This window comes from Papio anubis, chromosome 17, assembly GCF_008728515.1.
Source record: "Papio anubis isolate 15944 chromosome 17, Panubis1.0, whole genome shotgun sequence".
Taxonomy (NCBI): domain Eukaryota; kingdom Metazoa; phylum Chordata; class Mammalia; order Primates; family Cercopithecidae; genus Papio; species Papio anubis.
This window is the reverse complement of record NC_044992.1, coordinates 70,501,104-70,522,792: the sequence shown is the minus strand read 5'-3', so window position 1 is coordinate 70,522,792 and position 21,689 is coordinate 70,501,104. Positions and strand designations below refer to the sequence as shown.

The window sequence follows — 21,689 nt, the reverse complement described above, 5'->3', positions numbered from 1 at the left end:
AGCACCGTGGGAGGCCAAGGCGGGCAGATCACCTGAGCGCAGGAGTTCCAGACCAGCCTGGGCAACATGGTGAAACCTTCTCTTTATTTAAAATACAAAAATTAGCCAGGTGTGATGGTGGGCGCCTGTAATTCCCGCTGCTCGGGAGGCTGAGGCACGAGAATTGCTTGAGCTTGGGAGGCAGAGGTTGTAGTGAGCCGAGATGGCGCCACTGCACTCCAGTGGGAGACAGAGTAAAAATCTGTCTTAAAAAAAAAAAAAGCAGTGAAACAGTGGAGGGAGCTCCCAACCCGGGGTCGGCTTTCCTCCTTCCTCTCTTGCCCTGGGCGTGGGGCATATGTCCCTTCCCCTGTGGGTGGCGGCCCTTCCCCGTGTTCAAGTTTGTCTTGCAAGGTTGAGCCCTCCTGGCCACAGAGCACAGAGAAGGACAAGGAGAAGGAGCGGTTTGCAGAAGCTGCATCTCTACAAAAAATTCAAAAAATAGCCAGGTGTGGCCGGGTGCGGTGGCTCACGCCTGTAATCCCAGCACTTTGGGAGGCCAAGACAGGCGGATCACAAGGTCAGGAGATCGAGACCATCCTGGCAAACACAGTGAAACCCCGTCTCTACTAAAAAATACAAAAAAAAAAAAAAAAAAAAAATAGCCGAGTGTGGTGGCAGGCACCTGTAGTCCCAGCTACTCGGGAGGCTGAGGCAGGAGAATGGCATGAACCCGGGAGGCAGAGCTTGCAGTGAGCCGAGATCGTTCCACTGCACTCCAGCCTGGGCGACAGAGCGAGACTTTGTCTAAAAAAATAAAAAATAAAAAATAAAAATTGCCAGGTGTGGTGGGGCATACCTGTGGTCCCAGCTACAAAGGAGGCTGAGGTGGGAGGATCACTTGAGCCCGGGAGGCAGAGGTTGCAGTGAGCTGAGATTGAGCCACTGCACTCCAGGTTGGGTGACAGAGCAAGACCCTGTCTCTCAAAAAAAAAAAAAAAAAGAGAAAAAAGAAAGAAAAAGTGGGTTTGTGCTGCCATGAGCCAGATTCCAGTCTACTCCCTGTCTTCATTAGGTTCCTAGTGTGAGGCCTCAGTTTCCTTGGTTTTGAGGTGGGAGGACCCTAACTGGAAAAGAAGGTGGAGCGTGGTCAATGGGACAGAAGCTGGCTCAGGAGCCAAGACCCTGAGGGCCCCAAGCAGCAGGGAGATGGCTGGGTCAGCAAGCTGGGAGTTGTGGGCTGTGAGGGAGGCCTGGCTTCTGGGACTGCCCTCTCACTTCCCTGCTGTGCCCTTGGGAGAGTCATTTGGCCCCTCAGACCTCAGTCCTCTCTGCATCTGACTCTACAGCCGCAGGTCAGCCATTCACGGCACTGAACCAGAAAGGGGTTCTGTGCTCACCATTTTGTGGCTCTGGAGTCTCTGCATCTGCAGCACCTGCCCTTTCACTGGGCTCCCTGCCCTCACCCGGGCCACTCACCACAGTCCCATCCTTCCAGAGGATGCGTCCGATCCTGCCCCTCTGCTCAGAACCCTCCAAAGGATCCCACCTCACTCAGAACAAAATGCACATCCTCCTGGTAACGTGGCTGCCTTCCGCTGTGTCCCCTCCCAGCCCCTGCTCCTGGCCTCCTGCCTCAGCCCTCCTTCCTCTCACTCCTCTGCCACACCACGGGCTCCACCAGGTCCAGCACCTTCCAACCTTGGAGACTTGCGTGCTTCCACCTGCTGTTCCAGGGATGTTCCTCTGTTCTCTAGACACTGAATCTCACTCTTAGGACGGTGTCCAGGCTACAGCAGATGCTCAAATGAGTATTTGTTGATGGACGGAGGAAGGAGGGAGAGAGAGAGAGAGAGAACCAAGAGAAAAGGGAGGAAAAGAAAGCTGGAAACTTCTGGTTTAGAGACCTGTTTGGAGGAGATAATGGTAGAGGCAGCAGAAAAGTAGGGTACTCTCTGGTGGGGGAATTGAGGGGGAGAGAAGATTTTTGTTTTGTTTTTAGACAGGGTCTCACTCTGTCACCAAGGCTGGAGTGCAGTGGTGCGATCTCTGCTCACTGCAGACTCGACTTCCCTAGGCTCAAGCGATCCTCCCACCGCAGCTTCCCTGTAGCTGGGACTACAAGTGTGCGCCATCACGCCCAGCTAATTTTTTTTTTTCTTTCTGTAGAGAAGGGTCTCACTATATTCCTCAGATCCTCCCACCTTAGTTTCCCAAAGTGTTGGGATTACAGGCGTGAGCCACTGCACCTGGCAAGATTTCTGCTTAACTTTTCCTGGGAGCAATTCCAGCCTGTTTGTGTGCTGGTGCGGATGTCTTCGGGGAGGGCAGTCCAGGACGCAGGTGCGAGACCTTGGGTTGGAAGTTCCAGTCTCATGCCCCCTGACCCTGGAGCCCAGGCCCGCCTTTCCTCCCAGGTACATCCATATTGGCCCCGCCCCCTTGGTTGTCGGCACCACGGCTGCTCTAAGTATTTATCACCCTAACATGTACCTGATCATTTATGTGTAGAGCTTGTCTAAAAGACCGAGAGGCCCTAAGCTACCTGTTTCTATCATGAACTGACAAATTGAAACACAAGCTCAACCGCATTTTGTTCTCCTTGTAACCAAAAAGAAGGAAAGAAAACAATGAAATGGTTGCAGGCAGCCAGCACATAACAATTTTCTGAATTAACTGTACTTTTAAACGTTAGCTTCAAACATCATTTTGTGAACGACACAACTCTATTTCACGCTAACAAAAACTGAAAAAGTGACTTTGGATTTGTCAGGGTGCTAAAAATAACGGCTCTGCTTATTTAACTTTTCTCAGAGCTGTTACAAAGCATACACAAACAGAAAGAAGCTGTTTTTCCATTCTTTCACTATTTTCCAAAGTTTCATACCTCAAGTCAGCACTGCACAGTTTAGCGGACAATTCTTCTCTTTTTTTAAAAACGGAGTCTTGCTCTGTCGCCCAGGCTGGAGTGCAGTGGCGCCATCTCCGCTCACTGCAACCTCCGCCTCTTGGGTTCAAGCGATTCTCCTGCCTCAACCTCCTGAGTAGCTGGGACTACGGGCGTGCACCACCACACCAGGCTAATTTTTGTATTTTTAGTAGAGACGGGGTTTCACTGTCTCTACTAAATGTTGGCCAGGCTGGTCTCAAACTCCTGGCCTCAAGTGATCCTCCCGTCTGGGCCTCCCAAAGTGCAGGGATTCCAGGCGCAAGCCACCGTGCCCGCCCTGATTCTTCTTGTGTCATTTTCCTAGGCTTCCATCTCCCTAGCTGGACTGTAAACACCCTGGAATGCTGATCTCAGTGCAGCAGTGTCCACGGAGCCCCTCGGGGCACACACCGGATGTGCAGGGTGGGTGCCCGCAGCCGGGCGCAGGCAGGTTCACAGCCAGGAGGCCGCCTCACCACCCTACACATGTTCATCTCTTCATATGCCTGGGTCTTTCCTGGAACACAAAACTGTTTTGGGAAAAGTCCTTCGGCTCCCACATTTGTGGGCTAAGAGAGGAAACTGTGAGCGGAGCCCAGCCAATGCCTCTGCTGCGATCCTACTGGCTCCTGGGCGCCTGGGCCCACCCCCGTCTCTTGTTGGCTGGTCAAAAATATGGCCAGTTTATATAAAATCCTGTTTTGTTCACAGTAACCACACCCCCACCCCCCAACTAAACTGGCCAGGCGCACTTGAAATTCTAAGGCCTCCATTTGAAAAAGGGATCCTGTCTGTTTCTCAATTGGCCACCCGCCCACAGGAACGGGGAGGCGGCGATAGGGAACGGCCCCTGCTCCAAAGGACACCCCTTGGCTCGCCTCGAGGCTGAGCTCGAAGGGACCCCGGGGTGGCGGGGGACGGAGCAGCGTAGCACTCCAGAGTCGAGCTGGAGGGGAAAGGGTGGCGGGTGGGTGGCCCGGTGCCCTGGAGGGACGGGGCGCGAGTCCCACGCGCTGAGTCAGGGCCCCCGGGCGCAGAAGGCCACCCAGCGGGGACAGGGGTCGGGGGGCTGGGGGCGTCCGGGGACCCCCGCACGGGTGTGGGCCGCGGGCGCCAGGTGGTGCGGGAAGCCCCCGACGTGCCAGGCCGGGCACAACAAAAGCGCGGGCTGGGGGGAGGCGCGGGCGGAGGGGGAGGAGGGGGCTGCTGGGAGCGCCCGGAGCCTGCATTGGCCGCCAGCCACCGGGAGGAGGAGCAGAAAATCCTCCGAGCGCAATAAAACGGCGGCACGGCCCGAGCCCGCAGCAAACACATCCGTAGAAGGCAGCGCGGCCGCCGGGAGCCGCAGCGCCGCTCGCCCGCCGCCCCCCACCCCGCCGCCCCGCCCGGCGAACTGCGCCCCGCGCCCCTCCCCTCGCGCCCCCGAGACAAAGAGGAGAGAAAGTTTGCGCGGCCGAGAGGGGCAGGTGAGGAGGGCGAGCCGCGCGGGAGGGGCCCGCCTCGGCCCCGGCTCAGCCCCCGCCCGCGCCCCCAGCCCGCCGCCGCGAGCAGCGCCCGGACCCCCGGCGGCGGCCCCGCCGCCAGCCCCGGCCCGCCATGGGCGCCGCGGCCGCACCCTGCGGCTGGCGCTCGGCCTCCTGCTGCTGGCGACGCTGCTTCGCCCGGCCGACGCCTGCAGCTGCTCCCCGGTGCACCCGCAACAGGCGTTTTGCAATGCAGATGTAGGTAAGGAGCGGCGACCCCGCCCCGCGCGGGCCCTCCCCGACCCCCGTGGGTTCGCGGACGCCCCGCCCGCCCGCCGCTGGCCGAGGGACCACAGCGCCCGCCTCCTGGTCCCTCGGCGTCTTCTCGAATCTTGCAAGTGGACGCCCAGAGCCGACTTTCTTTCACCCCTCCCTCCTCTCCCTTTCTTTCCCTCTCTTTGCCGAGATGCGTCTCAACCTCAAAATTCCACCGAAATTCCGCCGCAGCTCCAGCCCCAGGAAAGGGAGCCAGTTTGGCTTTTGGCAGGCGGCGCACCCTGGGATGCCAGCGCTGGGGGCAGGGAGCGTGGGGGACACGGCGTGGGGGCGGGGGGCTGGAGGACTGGGGACCCCAGGAAGAAACTTTCGCAGATAAGGTGGGAGTTGGGCTTCTTTGGGCTTGGGGCTGGGTGGGGAAGGGCTTCTCTGCCGGGGCTTCTCCCACCAGCCCCATTTGGGGGCTCCCCGATCAAGCCAGGATGAGATGGAAGCCCGCCCTACCCGAGGCAGGTTCCACAGGCCCAGAGGGGCAGGTGAGAAAAGCCGGTGGCGTCCCCTGGCCTGGCTCCTTTTTCGTGCCCTGCCCAGGAGGCCCTGCAAACTGGCTGGGCAGGGACCGGGACCCCCGAATGTTCCGCTTTTTCGGGACGTCCACAAAAGCTGGAGACTTTGGTGACTGGACCCGGCACGTGGGACTGTGTGGCTGAGATCCCCCAGCAAATACCCATGACCTCAGGACTCCTAGCCCCCCAAAGACAGGCGCCATGGAGGGAGGGAGGAGGGGCCCAGTTATTTGTTCTGATCCATGGAGGACCAGCAGAAATGGGAGGAACCCGCTGGCCCGAAGTTTCCACCCTGGTCCTCCACCTGAAGCCTCTGAGCACTGGTGTTGGTCAGCATGGTTTTCCTGGGGCAAGTCTGGCTACACAGCAAGTGGTCTCAGAGCCCCCTGCCCTCCTTCCTCCTTATGTCTGAGTCTCAGTCGAGTGGCCTGTCCAGGGCAGATGGAGCAAGGCGGGGGCCCCTCACCTGCCCAGAGTGGAGGTGGGAGTTTCTTTTTCTCCTGCTGTCAGCCACGCCCTTCCCATACCCACCCACGGCTTCTTGCCCCACCCCAGTTAGCCCTGGGAGCTGCCTGCCCAGCTGGGGAAGTTTTCAGTTGCGCCAATCTATTGGGATCGCAGGTCTCAGGTGGCTCAGGCCACATGGGTGGAAGGCGTGGCGTGTGCCTGTGTCACAGTTTCCACAAAACCCAGTTTGGGAGAAATGAGGTCTTTTCTCCAGCTTAGCCTTGGTGCTCAGCAAGATTTGGGGGTGAAGGAGAGGCTCCTTTGATGAGGGAGCCATAATGGGCCTTTCTCTGGGGGTCCATGGGGAATGCAGGCCTGTCCAGGCTCCTTGGCTGACCAGCACGTGGTGGGGCAGGATGTGTAGCCAAGGCCCAGAAGGAGGCTGCGGCAAGAAGGACTTGGGAGGTGGATTCGTAGGAGTCGGGCCTTGGGACCCTCCTCCCCGCTCCCCCCGCCCCCACACACACACTCCTCAGCTGTGTGGGAGAATGTCCAGGCAGCCACTCTGTCCTTGCTTGGCGTAAGTTAAGGCGGCCACTAAGCTGGGAGCTGTTTCTGCGTGGGGTGTGGATCCAGGATGGCAGAGGGCGGAGGGCTGCAGTTCGTGCCTCCTGCCTCCTTCATGCTTGGCGCAGCACTCTCCTTTTCCTGGGTTGCCTGGCATTTGTGTCTAAATCTTTGCATCAACATCATCCTTTAGCTAAAACTTTTCACCCCATCCCAGCTCAGAGGCCCAGTCAGATGCCAGAGGTGCACTGCAGAGCTCAGGGCATTCGCCTCCTGTGGCCGCTGTGACAGACGACCACAAACCGGGAGTCTTAAAAGAACAGGAATGGATTCTCTGTAGCTCAGGGGGCCAGAAGTCCGAAAAGGCGTCCGCAGAGCTGGTTCCTTCCGAGGCTGAGAGGGAGAATCTCTTTCAGGCCTCTCTCCTTGATGTTCCTTGGTTTGTAGACACATCACTTCCATTTCGGCCTCTGTCTTCACATGGGCTTCTCTCTTGGGTGTCTCTGTGTCCAAATTTCCCTGTTCCTTTTTTCTTTCTTTCTTTTTTTTTTTTTTTTTTTTTTTTTTTTTTTGAGACAGCCAGGCTGGAGTGCAGTAGCAAGATCTCGACTCGGCTGGCCTCAGCCTCCTGGGTTCAGGAGCCAGAGATTCTCCTGCCTCGAAGCCTCTCGGTAGCTGGGATTACAGGCATCTGCCACCACCAGCCTAATTTTTTGTATTTTTAGTAGAGACAGGGGATTAAGCCATGTTGGCCAGGCTGGTCTCGAACTCCTGGCCTCAGGTGATCCACCTGCCTCAGCCTCCCAAAGTGCTGGGATTACAGGCGTGAGCCGCCGCGCCCGGCCAAATTTCTGTCTTCTTATAAGGACTGCAGCCATTGGATTTAGGGCCCACCCTAATCCAGTATGACTTCATCTTGATATATCAACAAATACCCTATTTCCAAATAAGGTCATATTCATAGGATCTGAGTAGATGTGCATTTGAGGGGGACACAGTTCGACCCAGTACATCCAGGCTGCCGTCTCTTATTCCCAGTCACCCTTTCCGTGCTCAACCAACTTGGGATAAACAACCCAGGACATCCCAGGGTAGGGCCCCGGAACAAATCCCACAGGGACGACAGTGGTCTGTCTATTCTCCAGTGTTCGATTCTCCTTGAAGCGATGCAGGTTTGTGACTTTCTCAGCGATGGTTCCCCGTTCTGGCTTAGAGCAGAATTGCCTGGGAGATTCTTAAAGATTACTCAGGTCTGGATCCCTTTGCAGATGCAGAGCATCTGGCTCAGACTTCGGCTTCTGCAGTTTAAAAGGCCCACAGGTGATTTAACCAGGGCTGTGACTCAGGGGTCTCAGAAAGGGGGTACAGTGGGGGTTAATAAAGGCAGGCTTGTTATGTGGCGAGCTGGCCCCTTTTACTCTGGGCTGCACGCAGGCTTGTTAAATGGCTTGGTGTCTACAAGAGGCAACTGGCTTAAGAAACAGTCAGATTTCTGTCTGCCCGGCTGAGGATTTCTGGGAGGTATCTCCCTAGCAGCTCTTGCAGCTGGTAGGACTGGAACTGTGGTCGGCAAAGATAATTCATTATGAGATGGTGATGTTTAGGATAAGGGATGGTAAGAGATGACCTGGTTTCTTCCTGGAAGGCCCCAGGTCCTCGTCCTTTCCAGCAAGACCAGCACAAACGGGAAGCATTTTGTGTCTCAGTTACAGCACTATTCAAGCGCGCTGCTGGCCCGGCTCCCTCTCACCCAGTGAAATCCTTCACATCTACTGCCAGCCTGCACAGCTACAGGGATCTGGCTGGAAATTAGCTTTGGGCTCACCATTCAGGCAGTACCATGCCTGGAGCCACTTAGCCAGCTGAGCTACTTGGCAGACTCAGGCTGCTTGGGCTGGTTTCTGGACTCAAGGGTAAAGCCAGGAGCTCTCTGGATGCAGAGAATGAAACCTCTTCTCTGGCTTGGATGGCGGTACCTAAAGCCACATTATCCTAGAAGACCTCTGTGATGACATCTGCCCCACATGTTCCCATCTCCAGAAACGGCCCTCTGCAACCCCCCCCAAGATCTCCAGCTCCAGCTAGAGAGGGGTCCACAGCCAAGAGGGGAACACCTGCTGTTTCCTGGGGTGAACAGCCAAGGGAGACATGGTTCCTGTGGGACACAGAGACAGGGACCAGACAGAGAGTAGGGGCCACCCCAGAAAACACACAGCACGCAGTCAAAAATGGCTCTGTCTTCAGGACATATGCTCAGGAAAAGCAACACAGCATCAGATTCACGTGAGCTGGGTCAGGCCTTCCATGTAAGGGGGCAGGGGTGGCGATTTTTAAAGAAACTGTTGGCGACTTGTTGTGCAAAGTATGTGATTGATCTGTATTGTTAGTTTCGTTCATCTTGATTTTCGAATCGGGCTTGTCTGTGTTTCAACAAGCAATTATGGAGTGGCTGCCTCTGCCCCAGGGGATGTAAGGGAGAAGCAAGACATTATCCCTGTCGTGGGGGACGCAGGGGGTGGAACTGTACATCTCGGCACCAGGCAGTGTGGAAGGGGGTTCCCGCTGCAGGGCGTGGTGAGCAGGCCTCCCCTCCTCAACTGCCAGGCTGTGGTATAAAGTCAGTCCACTCAATGTGGTTTGGGTAAATAATTAACAACAGATAAACTTTCGAAATAACCAAAATTCAGAAGTAATCATGTAACAATGTGAAATGCATTCGCAAGAGGTGAGGATAGAAGGCCCCATGGTAGGTTGAGGAGGGAGCTGCGGGGAGAACTGGGGCTCTTTGGCTTGGTTTTGAACAGTGTCCTTGGAGGGACAGGATCTGCCAGGGGAGTCACTGGCCCCTGAATTTGCTGGCAGCTCCCAAGGCAGGGAGACTGGAAGAGCAGGGAGAGCTGTGCGCGGCCTGGAGGTACGGCAGGTGCTCGAAGGAGCTCTCCCAACAACACACATTTCTCCCTATATGCAATCTGAGGACAGTGCCAGCCTGGGAGTGTCTCGGGCCTCCGCCATTTGCACCCTTCTGGTGGTGCGGAGCCACTTCCACAGTCCCAGCCTGTGGTTTGTGAGCTGCAGGTGGGCTTGGGTACCTGCCTCCCTCCTCCCTGCTGTCCCAGCCAGGTTGCTAGGTAGATGCCACTGGTGTGGGCTGAGAGGCTCAGACCCTGTGGTGACATCTGAGCACATGGAGAACAGGGCATAGATGACTCCTGGGAGACCGAGAGGCGCAGGCAGCCGCCTCGGTCCTGACGCAGAACCACTGACTTGATGAAGTGGGGGTCGCATGTACGGTTGAATTTCGTGTGTTCCGAAACAACCAAGAGGGCTGCCTAAGGCTTCTCAGGCAGCTGCGAGGACGGATGCAACAGTAGGGAGGAGGAGATAAGAAGGAAGCCAAGACAGGCAGACGTGGCAGTGGCTGGGGCAGGAGGGGAGCGTGCCCTGGATGCTCCCTCTATCCCCCGGTGCATGCACAGGCTCACAAACCAGGGACTGAGGGCAAGTGGTTGCATGGCTAAGATGGTCTTTTACTTTTTCTTGAGACGGAGTCTGGCTCTGTCACCCAGGCCAGAGTCCAGTGGTACAATCACAGATCACTGCAGCCTCAACTTCCTAGGCCCAAGCGATCCCGCCACCTCAGTCTTCCAAGCAGCCACCATGCCCAGCTAATTTTTTGAATTTTTTGTAGAGATGGGGTTTCGCCATGTTGCCCAGGCTGGTCTCAAACTCCTGAGCTCAAGTGATCTGCCCACCTTGGCCTCCCAAAGTGCTGGGATTACAGGCGTGAGCCACGGTGCCCGGCCTATGTATAATTTTTTAATGAGTATCTGATATTGTGAGTGCTTTGGCCAAGGTTTTGTTTTGTTGCCCATGGGTCTGAACAGAAAGTGTGGAGACTCTGACCACCTCAGTGTCGGGGGGCGGGGTAAGCAAGCAGATGAGCTGCCCTGAGATTGCTGGGAGGAGGGAAGGGGGGCAGACCCAGACTTCCCAATGGGGAGATGGTCAGGAGCATGGATGTCTCAGAGTGGCAGGCAGGATGAAGCTGGTGTCCTCAGGACCTCCCAGGGCCCACCTGCCTGGACCCCTGCAACCTGAGTGGGCTGGAGTCCCCAGTGTCTGTGCCCTGACGCCCTGGTGCCCTTGTGCATTTGTTGGGGCGTGGCTGTCCAGAAGCAGAGGGAAGGGCACAGAGACCCAGCCCCGATGACCCCCACCTTACAACTGAGGGCTGAGCTACTCCCCCGTCAGCCAGGTCACACTGGAGCCCAGGGAAAGCTTCTGGAGCCCCCGCAAGTCAGGTTGAGAGTGTGTTTGCTCTAAGAAGCAAGTTGAGGAACAGTCTTTATAAAAGAGGGGTCTTAACTCAGAGCGTATGAACACCCAGCCGGAGATAGGCCTGGTGGGCTTGGGGGTGGTCACAAGCCCGGAAACTGTAAGTGAAGTTGTGTGTATGTGTGCGTGCGCACGCGTACATGTTTTTTTGTGGACAGTGGCAGCCGCCAACTTCTCAAAGGGGCATGTGGCCCTCCAAAGGTTAAGTCACTGCCATTTAAAAGGGTCTTCTTATAGGTTTCAAGTCTTCTGTTTGCTATGAGTATCTGCCTGGTCTCAGAGCTGAGCAATGGTAACGATCTTGCCTTTCTCTGCTCTCGCACCCTCATTCTGCACTTGGCCGCCCTGGGTAGCCAGGGTCTGCTCAGACATTACCACCATGGGGGGTGTCTGAGGCAGATCTGTAACTAGCTCTGGGGAAAGGATGCCAACAGTGTCCTTTGGCCTCCTAGCTGGTCTCAGGGATGGCTCCAAAGACCTGGGAGGTTCTGTGGTTGTCTTCCATGGGGAAGGCATCCTTGGTAGACGGCAGCTGCTTTTTCGTCTGAAATTCTGATCAGAGCTGGACCACACGTGGCCTGAAGGAACTCCAGACCTCAACAGTTAGGAAGGGCCTGGTGTCTATGTCTTAAATACCTGCTTCTTATGGAATTTATTCGCTTAAGGGTTTTTATATTTTGTTTTACAGTAGAATTTGGGTGCCCACCACACACAAAAATACTATGGCAAGTGTTTCAAGGAATTCAGTTTTTTTGAGATGGAGTGTCGCTCTGTCGCCCAGGCTGGAGTGCAATGGTGTGATCTTGGCTCACTGCAACCTCTGCCTCCTGGGTTCAAGCAATTCTCCTGCCTCAGCCTCCCCAGTAGCTGGGATTACAGGTGCTCACGTATGCCATGCCGTGCCACACCCGGCTAATTTTTGTGTTTTTAGTAGAGATGTGTTTCACCCTGTTGGCCAGGCTGGTCTGGAACACCAAAGCCATGGTGCCTGTCTTCAGGGAAGTGAGCGCAGGAATGTGAAGATCATCCTGCAGGCTGCACCTGGTGCTAGAGACTCTTATCCTGGTGAAGACAGTGGTGAGATTGTGGGCCCTGAGGGGTGGATCTTATCAGAGCTAAGATAAGCCCCAAGGAAAGGTCCTGGGGGGGTTGGGGGAGCCCAGGGTGGCTATGGTAGAGAGTGTACCACAGAGGGACAGAGTGATTAGAACAAAGTGTGGCCGGGTTTGAGCCCAGGCGGAGCAGCAAAGCCTGGAGAACGGGCAGTGGGACCCAGGAGTGGGACCCCGGGGAAGGCTTTATGGCCCCTGTGCTGGGGGAGAGGGGTGGACAGGAGGGGGATGACACCGAGGAGGAAGGTGGTGTTGAGAGGCTCACAGTCACCAGGGGAGCAGAGTTCGCACCTGCACTGGGGAAGACCCAAGGGATGGAAGGCAGACCCTGAGCAGGGCCATGGGTCACGGGCGGACACAGAGGGAGATGCCTCTGGTACTTGACCCAGTGCCTGGGAGCCAGCTGCCCTCTAACCTGGTCGGGAGCTCAGGCGAGTGCAGGTCTCTGTTGAGTTCTGCTGGAATCTGGTGACCAGAAAGTCCAAGCGAGAGGGAATTGAGCTAGAACTTCAGCAGACAGTAGAAACTGTGTAACGGGGCCTTGGAGGGAACAGGAAACGGAGCATTGAGGGGGAAGGGAGCCAGCAGTAGCCACGGGAACTGACATTCATAGCAAACAGGGTGAGCAGGGGTCAAATGCTGGCCCCAGACTGAGTCCAGCAGAGCGATCTGGGACAGGTGGCCTCTCTCTGCCTCCGCTTCCACACCGCCAAAAAGCAGAGGCGAATTTCCTGCCTCCCAGGAAGCTCTTGGAGCTAGTGGGGGACACCGGCTCTTTCTGCATCAAACCCTGGCTCTCCCTGTCTTTGTGTTCTTATGCCTCCCCACCCGGCCCTGAGGGAGGCCTGGGAGCAGCCGGGGAGGTGAATCATGACACGGTGATAATGACTGTGGCAACAATAACAGCTGGCAGAGGTGCCTGTGGCAACAATAACAGCTGGCAGAGGTGCCTGTGGCAACAATAACAGCTGGCAGAGGTGCCGAGGGCTTGGAGGTATGTTCTTGCTCTTCACTAGTGTTAGCCCATTTCCTTCCCTATCCTCATCCCCATTGTACAGACGATCCAACCGAGGCACAGGCCCACTGAGGAACCTGCTCAGGGTCAGCTGGCTAGGAAATAGAGTAGAAGAAGAGATGGCTTTTAGGCCGGGCACGGTGGAATCACGCCTGGAATCCCAGCACTTGGGGAGGCCGAGGCGTGTGGATCGCCTGAGGTTGGGAGTTCAAGACCAGCCTTTCCAACATGGTGAAACTCCATCTCTACTAAAAATAAAAAAAAATAGCTGGGCATGGTGGTGCCTGCCTGTAATCCCAGCTACTCAGGAGGCTGAGGCATAAGAATCGCTTGAACCTGGGAAGCAGAGGTTGCAGTGAGCTGATATCGCACCATTGCACTCCTGCCTGGGTGACAGAGTGAGACTCTGTCTCAAAAAAAAAAAAAAAAAAAGAGAGAGACAGCTTTTAAAAGGAGGTGCCTCAACAGAATGGTGCTGATTCAGGCTGACGTTGGCTTAGGGAAGGATGGTCTAGGCTGTGGAGCTGGGCTGGAGCTCTACGGGTGATGGATGGAGCCACTGAGGAGGGAGAGAAGCTCCTGAGGCTGGCCTTGTTCATGAGGGTTGCCTGTCTGCTGGAGATAAGCTAAATCAATTAAGCTTTCTCCCTGCTTCGACAGAGTGAGCAGACATTTCACATGATATTACAGATTTGTGTTTATGACCTAGAAAAATGTTCAGAGCGTAGTACTTTCAAAAGCCCGGACTGGGCTGGGCGCAGTGGCTCACGCCTGTAATCCCAGCACTTTGGGAGGCCGAAGTGGGCGGATCATGAGGTCAGGAGTTTGAGACTAGCCCGGCCAATATGGTGAAACCCTGTCTCTATTAAAAATCCAAAAATTAGCCAAGTGTGGTGGCGCACACCTGCAATCCCAGCTACTCAGGAGGCTGAGGCAGGAGAATCGCTTGAACCCGGGAGGCAGAGGTTGCAGTGAGCCGAGATCACGCCGCTGCACTTCAGCCTGGGTGACAGAGCAAGACTCCATCTCAAAAAAATAAAAAAAAAGGCCCAGACTGTCCAGGTACGGTGGTTCACGCCTGTAATCCCAGCACTTTAGGAGGCTGAGGCAGGAGGATCACTTGAGCCCAGGAGTGCCAGATCAACCTAGGCAACACAGCAAGACCTCATCTCTATATAAAATAAATTAAAATTTTACAAATTAGTCGGGGGTGGTGGCACGTGCCTATAGTCCTAGCTACTTGGGAGGCTGAAGTGAGAGGATCACTTGAGTCCAGGAGTTTGAGGCTGCAGTGAGCTATGATTGTACCAGCCTGGGGGACAGAGCAAGACTCTGTCTATAAAGAAAAAAAAAACACAAAACAGCTTGGCTGGGTGTGGTAACTCATCCCTGTAATCCCAGCACTTTGGTAGGCCGAGGTGGGTGGATCACCTGAGGTCAGGAGTTCGAGAGCAGCCTGGCCAACATCATGAAACCCCATCTCTACTAAAAATACAAAAATTAGCTGGGTGTGGTGGCGGGTGCCTGTAATCCCAGCTCTTCAGGAGACTGAGGCAAGAAAATCACTTGAACCTGGGAGGCGGAGGTTGCAGTGAGCCGAGATCGGGCCACTGTACACCAGCCTGAGAGACACAGCGAGACTCCCTCTCAAAAAAACAAAAAACAAAAAACAAAAAACAAAAACAGCATAGCCAAAGTTTTGAAGGCAGATGAATGCCAATAATCTTCTCAAGAAGCGATAAAACATTGGGGTATAATCTGTGCCTCTCAGGACTCAAGGGGAAGTGAGGCAGGCCCCAGGGCTAGTAGCAGCTGCCCGCTCTCCCAGGTCAGCCCTTGTACCCTCTCAGAGGAATTCGTCCCTTCCGCCTCTCTCCATCCTAAAGAAAACTTCTCTGTCTCTCCATTCACGTCCCAAATGCCTTCTAACTTTAAAATAATTACACAACTATACATGTTAATCATAGAAAAGACACTTAAGCAAAAAGAAAGAAAAATCGCCCCTGATTGTATCCATTGCCTAGAATTCCCTGCCTCCCTCCCCCGCCGGCCCCGACACAGAGTTTCGCTCTTTTCGCCCAGGCTGGAGTGTAGTGGTGCAGTCTTGGCTCACTGCAACCTCCGCCTCCTGGGTTTAAGCAATTCTCCTGCCTCAGCCTCCTAAGTAGCTGGGACCTCGTTGGTACGGCGAGGTCCTGTAGCCAGCAGTTGGCCTCCCAAAATGTTGCTGGCTTTTTCCAGGGATTGGCAAAGTAGACCCACTGCTGGGCTGATGACCTGTTGTTGTAAATATTTTTTTTTCTTTTTGCCACCACACCCAGCTAATTTTTGTATTTTTAGTAGAGACAGGGTTTCACTATGTTGGCCTGGCTGGTCTGGAACTCCCAGCCTCAGGTGATCTGCCTGCCCTGGACTCCCAAAGTACTGGGATGACAGGCTTGTGCTACGGTGCCTGGCCTGTTGTAAATAAAGTTTTATTGGAACATAGCCATGCCCACTGGTAAGGCCAAACCCACTTGGCTTTTGTGCTATAGCAGCAGAGTTGAATGGCGGTGATCAAGGACTGGTATAGGCCTCAAAGTCTAAATTACTTACCAGCTGGCTCTTCATAGAAACCTTTTCTGATCCCCACCTAAGTCATCGTGGGCTGATGGCGCAGGTCCGGGCTTCCCAGTCCATGTGTGGCTGGCTCCTCTCTCCCCCGATTGCCTGCTCCTGCTTTCCAGAAGTAAGCAGGTGGCCTGGGAAGAAGTGGAACCTGCAGGGTGTCATTCTCCAAGCTGACGCTGAAGATGCGATGACTTCACCTGCCTCTTCTGTGCTCTTGAGCACATGGGTGGGCTAGAGCGGGGAAGATGGACTTTCAGGCTGAAGCTTGGCTTTCTGCGGTGGGCTGTTCTGTGGGTACCGAGACTCCCGCGCTGTATCTTCGGGGAAAGAATCTGGCTTGGGTTGAGAGTTTATTTGGCCCTTTCTGATCTGTAATCGGGAGAGATTGGTTGGGCTTTCCTGGCACAGATGTGGCAAAGCAGACTGGCAGGGTGGCAGGCTTCGCCAAGGCCCATCGTGGTAGCGGAGGCCCTGGTCAGAGCACCTGCCAACAGCTGCCGCTTAACCAAGGACCGAATGAGGAAATGGACATTTCAGAGAAAAGAGACGACACGAAAACTATTGGAGAAAAGAGCCTGGACTTTGGAGTCAACTGGGACTGGTTCTGAATCCTGACAGTGGGCCTCTCTGAGCCTTGGTTTCCTCTTCTGTAAAAGCAGGATCAGACCCTTCAGTGTGGTGCCATGGGAGATTTTTTTTCTTTGAGACAGAGTCTCACTCTGTTGCCCAGCCTGGAGTGCAGTGTCGTAGTCTCGGCTCACTGCATCCTCTGTCTCCCGGCTTCAAGCAATTCTCCTGCCTCAGCCTCCCCAGTCGCTGAGATTACAGGCATGTGCCACCATGCCCAGCTAAATTTTTTTTTTTTTTTTTTTGTATTTTTAGTAGAGATAGGGTTTCACCATGTTGGCCTGGCTGGTCTTGAACTCCTGACGTCAAATGATCCGTCTGCCTCGGCCTCCCAAAGTGTTGGGATTATAGGTGTGAGCCACCATGCCTAGCCAATATTGAATTTTCGATGAGTGAGTCAAGTGGAGGCAGGGCATGGTGGCTCACACCTGTAATCTCAGCACTTTTGGAGGCCGTGGTGGGCGGATCACTTGAGGTCAGGAGTTTGAAACAAGCCTGGCCAACATGGCGAAACCCCATCTCTACTAAAAATATTTTTTAAATTAGCTGGGTGTGGTGGCGGGCACCTGTAATCCCAGCTACTCGGGAGGCTGAGGCAGGAGAATCACTTGAACCCAGGTGGAGGTTGCAGTGAGCTGAGCTCACGCCACTGCACTCCAGCCTGGGCGACAGAGTGAGAGTCTGTCTCAAAAACAAACAAACAACAACACCACCACCACCACCACAATAGCACTGGAGGGGCTTGATAGTTAGTTTGTCCCAACCCCTTGTAGAATGTTGAGATCCTGGACAGTGCTTCTGAGAAACCTGCAGTCTCTGTCCAAGAGCCCTTAAGGAAGAAAGGCAGGAGTGTGGGGCAGGAGGATCGGCTTCTCCTTTCCATTCCACATGGCTGGCTCGCGAGGTCCTGTTTCTCCTGTGACAGCCTGGTTCCTCCCTGCTCCCCAGCTCGCCTCTGCCGCCCTTCTTCCCTCAATCCAGATCAAGAGTTCAAGGGACGGGGACAGATGGTCAGAAAGGCCCAGCTCAGGCAAGGAGGGGGAGAAAAGGGAACTCGTATACGCTGTGGGTGGGAATGTAAAGTAGTACAGTCACTATGGTGGAGGTTCCTCAAAAAACTGCAAATAGAACCGCCATATGATCCAGCAGTCCCACGACTGGGCATTTATCCAAAGGAAAGGGAATCAGTGCATCGGAGAGACACCTGCACCCTATGGTCCTGGCAGCACTGTTCACAATAGCCAAGATACGGAATCAACCTCGGTGTCCAACAGCAGATGAATGGCTAAAGAATGAAATAGTATTTCATTGTGGATGTTGGTACATCTACACAATGAAATACTACTCAGCCATAAAACAGAATGAAATCCTGTCTTGCAGCAACATGAATGGAACTGGAAGATGTTAAGTGAAATAAGCCAGGAACAGAAAGTTAAACATGGCATGTTCTCACTCATATGCAAAAGCTAAAAAAAAGAAAAGTTGATCTCATCGAAGTCAAAAGTAGAACAGAGAATACTAGAGTCTGGGAAGGGTTGGGGGAGGAGAGAGGGAGAGATTTGTTAAAGGATACAAAATTACAGCTAGATAGGAGGAATGAGTTACAGTGTTCTATGTCACTGTTGGATTAATGTAATTAACAATAGGCCAGGCGGTGGCTCACACCTTTAATCCCAACACTTTAGGAGGCCAAGGTGGGTAGATCACCTGAGGCCAGGAGTTCGAGACCAGCCTGGCCAAAATGGTGAAACCCCATCCCTACTAAAAATATAAAAATTAGCCAGGCATGATGGTGCGCACCTGTGATCCCAGCTACTCGGGAGGCTGAGGCAGGAGAATCGCTTGAACCCAGGAGGTGGAGGTTGCAGTGAGCCGAGATCATGCCACCGTACTCTAGCCTGGGCTACAGAGCGAGACTCTGTGTCTAAAAAAAAAAAAAGAAGAAGTAAAAGAAATTAACAATAGTATATTGTATAGTTTCAAATAGCTCGGAGGATATTGAATGTTCCTGCCATAAAGAAAGAAATGCTCGAGATGATGGCTGTGCTAGTTACCCTGATCTGATCACTATACATTGTATGTATCTAAACATCACTACATATACCATAAATATTACAATTATTATGTGTCCATTAAAAAGAAAGGCACAGCCCGGCTCCCATAAGGACGGTAGGTGTGTTCCTTAAAGCATCACACTGAGTCCCCATACTAGACGGACACTCTACCTCCGGGTGTGTGACTCTGCCTTTTCTGTGCCCTGGTGCCCTGTCTGCTTCAGCTAATTGAGAATCCACACTGCCTGGGTCACAGTGTCCGGCCTGGGTCCCATGATGTTGGGGGTAGGGGGTGGGAACAAGGGAGAAAGCCAGGAGTACCAGCAAGGCCGGGTACTTGGAGTGTCGGTAGCATGACGCTGCATGTCTAGAGCGTGTACAGAAACCCCATGAGACCTGAGCCTTACAGTGACCCTAGGTACAGAGGACATTCGTCACCACTGGGTCTCTCTAACACTACGAAGGTGACATAATCCATTCGCCCACGGTCACACAGCAGCTGGGGATCCAGCTACACCATGGCCAGGCCTCTGGTACCATGTCAGATGGGGTACAGGGTGCTTCAGTGACACATCACCTTATGTGACATTAGGGAGAAAGGACTGGGTGGGGGGGTCATTCATGGGCTTCAGGTCTGGGGGGCGATTATTATGCTCAGAAGGCATGTGCTGACACTGTGACAGGAGAGCTCTGGGGACACGTGGGCTCCTTGATTTAGCTTTTTTTTTTTTTTTGAGACGGAGTCTTGCTCTGTCACTTCAGGTTGGAGTGTGCAGGTCGGATCTCAGCTCACTGCAAGCTCCGGCCCGGTTCTGCCATTCTCCCTGCCTCAGCCTCCCCGAGTAGCTGGGACTACAGGCTCGGGCCACCACCTGCTATTTTTGTATTTTAGTAGAGACGGGTTTCACCGTGTTAGCCAGGATGGTCTCGATCTCCTGACCTTTGAAATCCCCGCCTCGCCTCGCCTCCCAAAGTGCTGGGATTACAGGCTTGAGCCACCGCCCCGCCAGCTTTGTTTTAAGAACGAGGGTCTTGCTCTGTCACCCAGGCTGGAGTGCAGTGGCGTGATCCTAGCTCACTGCAGCTTTAACCTCCTGGGCTCAAGCAGTCCTCCCACTTCAGCCTCCCGAGTAGCTGGGATTGCAGGTGTGTGCTACCACGCTTGGCTAATTTGTAAAATTACTTTTGTGTTTAGAAACCAGATCTTGCTATGTTGCCCAGTCTGGTCTCGAACTCCTGGGTTCAAGTGATCCTCCCGCCTCAGCCTCCCAAAGTGCTAAGATTTCAGGCATGAGCCACTGCGCCTGACCTGCCTCCTCTTTTGGGGCAAGGGCTTAGACGGCCATGCACACAGATGACTCTCCTGGGCTCCTGGTTCAGCACTTTCTCTTCTGGGGGTGCTCCTCGCATTTCATCCTCAATCCTGAGCTGTCCCCAGAAGCCAAGGACCAGCCTGCCCTGGCCCAGGCAGAAACTGAGTATCTCAAGAGGAATGGGGTCAGGGTGGAGCTGGGATGAGCGTTGCTGGCCCCTGACTTTCCATTGTGAGGTCTTGTCCACTTGGCCCAGTTGGCTCCAGGGCAGGGAATAAAGGAACGGTCTGTGGTGGTCTTCCCTTCTGTGCCCTAGTCCTGAAAAGCAGGGGTAAAACACCCAGGCAAATGCATAAAGATACTGTTGAGGGCTTTTCAGCACAAAGGACTCCACATCTTCCTTATTTACAATGGTTCTGCGCGGGAGGTGAGGCAGGTGTTGGGATGGGGAGCAGCCGATGACTTGCCCAAGGTCACCTACAGAGTGGCAGTGCCGGGAATCCAAGGGGAATGATCCTGGCTCGAGTCTCTGGGAAGAGGATTAGATTTCACAGCTTTGGAGTTAACATCGCTCTGCTCCTTTGGGCCAAGAGGCGTGTTGTCCTTGGAAGGGCTTGGTGACAGGTATATTTTGCCTTAACTTGAGTAGTTTAGAGGCGTGGAAGGGCATTTTGGCAGCAATGATCAAGGACTTTAAGTCTTCCTTTTGATCAGGCAGCCCTATATCTCAGAGTTTTTCTGAGGGAAATAATTTAGGACACATGGAAGTATTTAGCTGCGAGGATATTCATCTCCATCTTGCTTATCTTAGGGAAATGTTAGAAACACCTATATATACAGTAGCAGGGGCTTGGTTAAATAAATCACAGCATCAGATGCTCTGCAGGCATCACATGGTATAGTATAGCTTTTTCTTTTCTTTCTTTCTTTCTTTTTTTTTTTTTTTTTTGAGACAGTGTCTCGCTTTGTCACCCAGGCTGGAGTGGAGTGGTGCGATCTCCACTAACTACAACCTCTGCTCCCTGGGCTGAAGCAGTCCTCCCACCTCAGCCTCCTGAGTAGCTGGGACCACAGACACACACCGCCCGGCTAAGTTTTTGTATTTTTAGTAGAGATGGGATCTCACCGTGTTGTTCAGGCTGGTCTCAAACTCCTGAGCTCAAGCAATCCTCCCACCTTGGCCTCCGAAAGTGCTGGGACTACAGACGTGAGCCACCACAGCTGGCCAGAATGTTTGGACACATGAGGGGACAGTAGACTTTCTTTGGCAAGTGTGTATTTTCCAGTTGCTCTAGAATGAATGTGAATTCCCTGGGTGCACCTGTTTTACTGGGCTTCGCTATACTGTGCTCTGCAGATCCTGCAGTTTTATGAATTGAATATCGTGACCAGTTCAACTCTGAGTTGAGCGAGTCCGTCGGTGCCATTTTCTTCCCACAGCATGTGTTCACTTTGTGTGTTTGTGCCATATTTTAATAACTCTTGCGCTATTTCAAGGTTTTTCATTATTATTATACCTGTTATGGTGATCTGTGATCAGTGGTCTTTGATGTTACTGTTGTAATTGTTCTGGGGCACCATGAACTGTGCCCACATGAGATGGCAAAGTTAATTGATCTGTGTTGTCTGTGTTCAGATGACTCCACCAACTGGCTGACTGGCGCCTTCTGGTCTCTCTCCCTCTGCTCAGGCCTCCCTCTTTCCCGAGACACAACAATATTGGACTTAGACCAATTAATTACCCCATAATGGGACTGGGCATGGGGACTCATGCCTGTAATTCCAGCACTTTGGGAGGCTGAGGCAGGAGGATCACCTTGAGGCCAGGAGTTCGAGACCAGCCTGGGCAACATGACAAGACCCCATCTCCTCAAAAAATTAAATAACTTAGCTGGGTGTGGTGGCACATGCCTGTAGTCCTAGCTACTCGGGAAGCTGAGGCGGGAGGATCACTTGAGCCTGAGAGTTCCAGGCTGCAGTGAGCCAAGATCACACCATTGCATTCGAGCTTGAGAGACAGAGCAAGATGTCTCTCACTTTAAATCAAAAGCTAGGAATGATTAAGCTTAGGGAGGAAGGTTGAAAGCCAAGATAGGCTGAGAGCCAGGCCTCTTGTGCCAAACAGCCAAGTTGTGAGTGTGAAGGAAATTTAAAAATGCTACTCCCAGTGCACACAAGTAATAAGAAAGTGGAACAGCCAGCCAGACACAGTGTCTCACGCCTGTAATCCCAGCACTTTGGGAGGCTGAGACGGGAGGATCACCTGAGGTCAGGAGTTGGAGACCAGCCTGGCCAACATGGTGAAACCCCGCCTCTGCTAAAAATACAAAAATTAGCCAGGCATGGTGGCGCATTCCTGTAATCCCAGCTACTCGGGAGGCTGAAGCACAAGA

At 53.7% G+C, this 21,689-nt stretch overlaps 1 protein-coding gene across 1 annotated transcript in view; it reads left to right on the top strand.

The window, feature by feature from the left end:
- Positions 1–4,212: 4,212 nt before the first annotated feature.
- Positions 4,213–21,689, top strand: part of TIMP2 (TIMP metallopeptidase inhibitor 2) — a 71,828-nt gene continuing 54,351 nt past the window's right edge. Inside the window, exon 1 of the mRNA XM_003913522.3 lies at positions 4,213–4,633. The gene's annotated coding sequence lies outside the window, so the exon portion shown is untranslated. The remainder of the gene's footprint in view (positions 4,634–21,689) is intronic.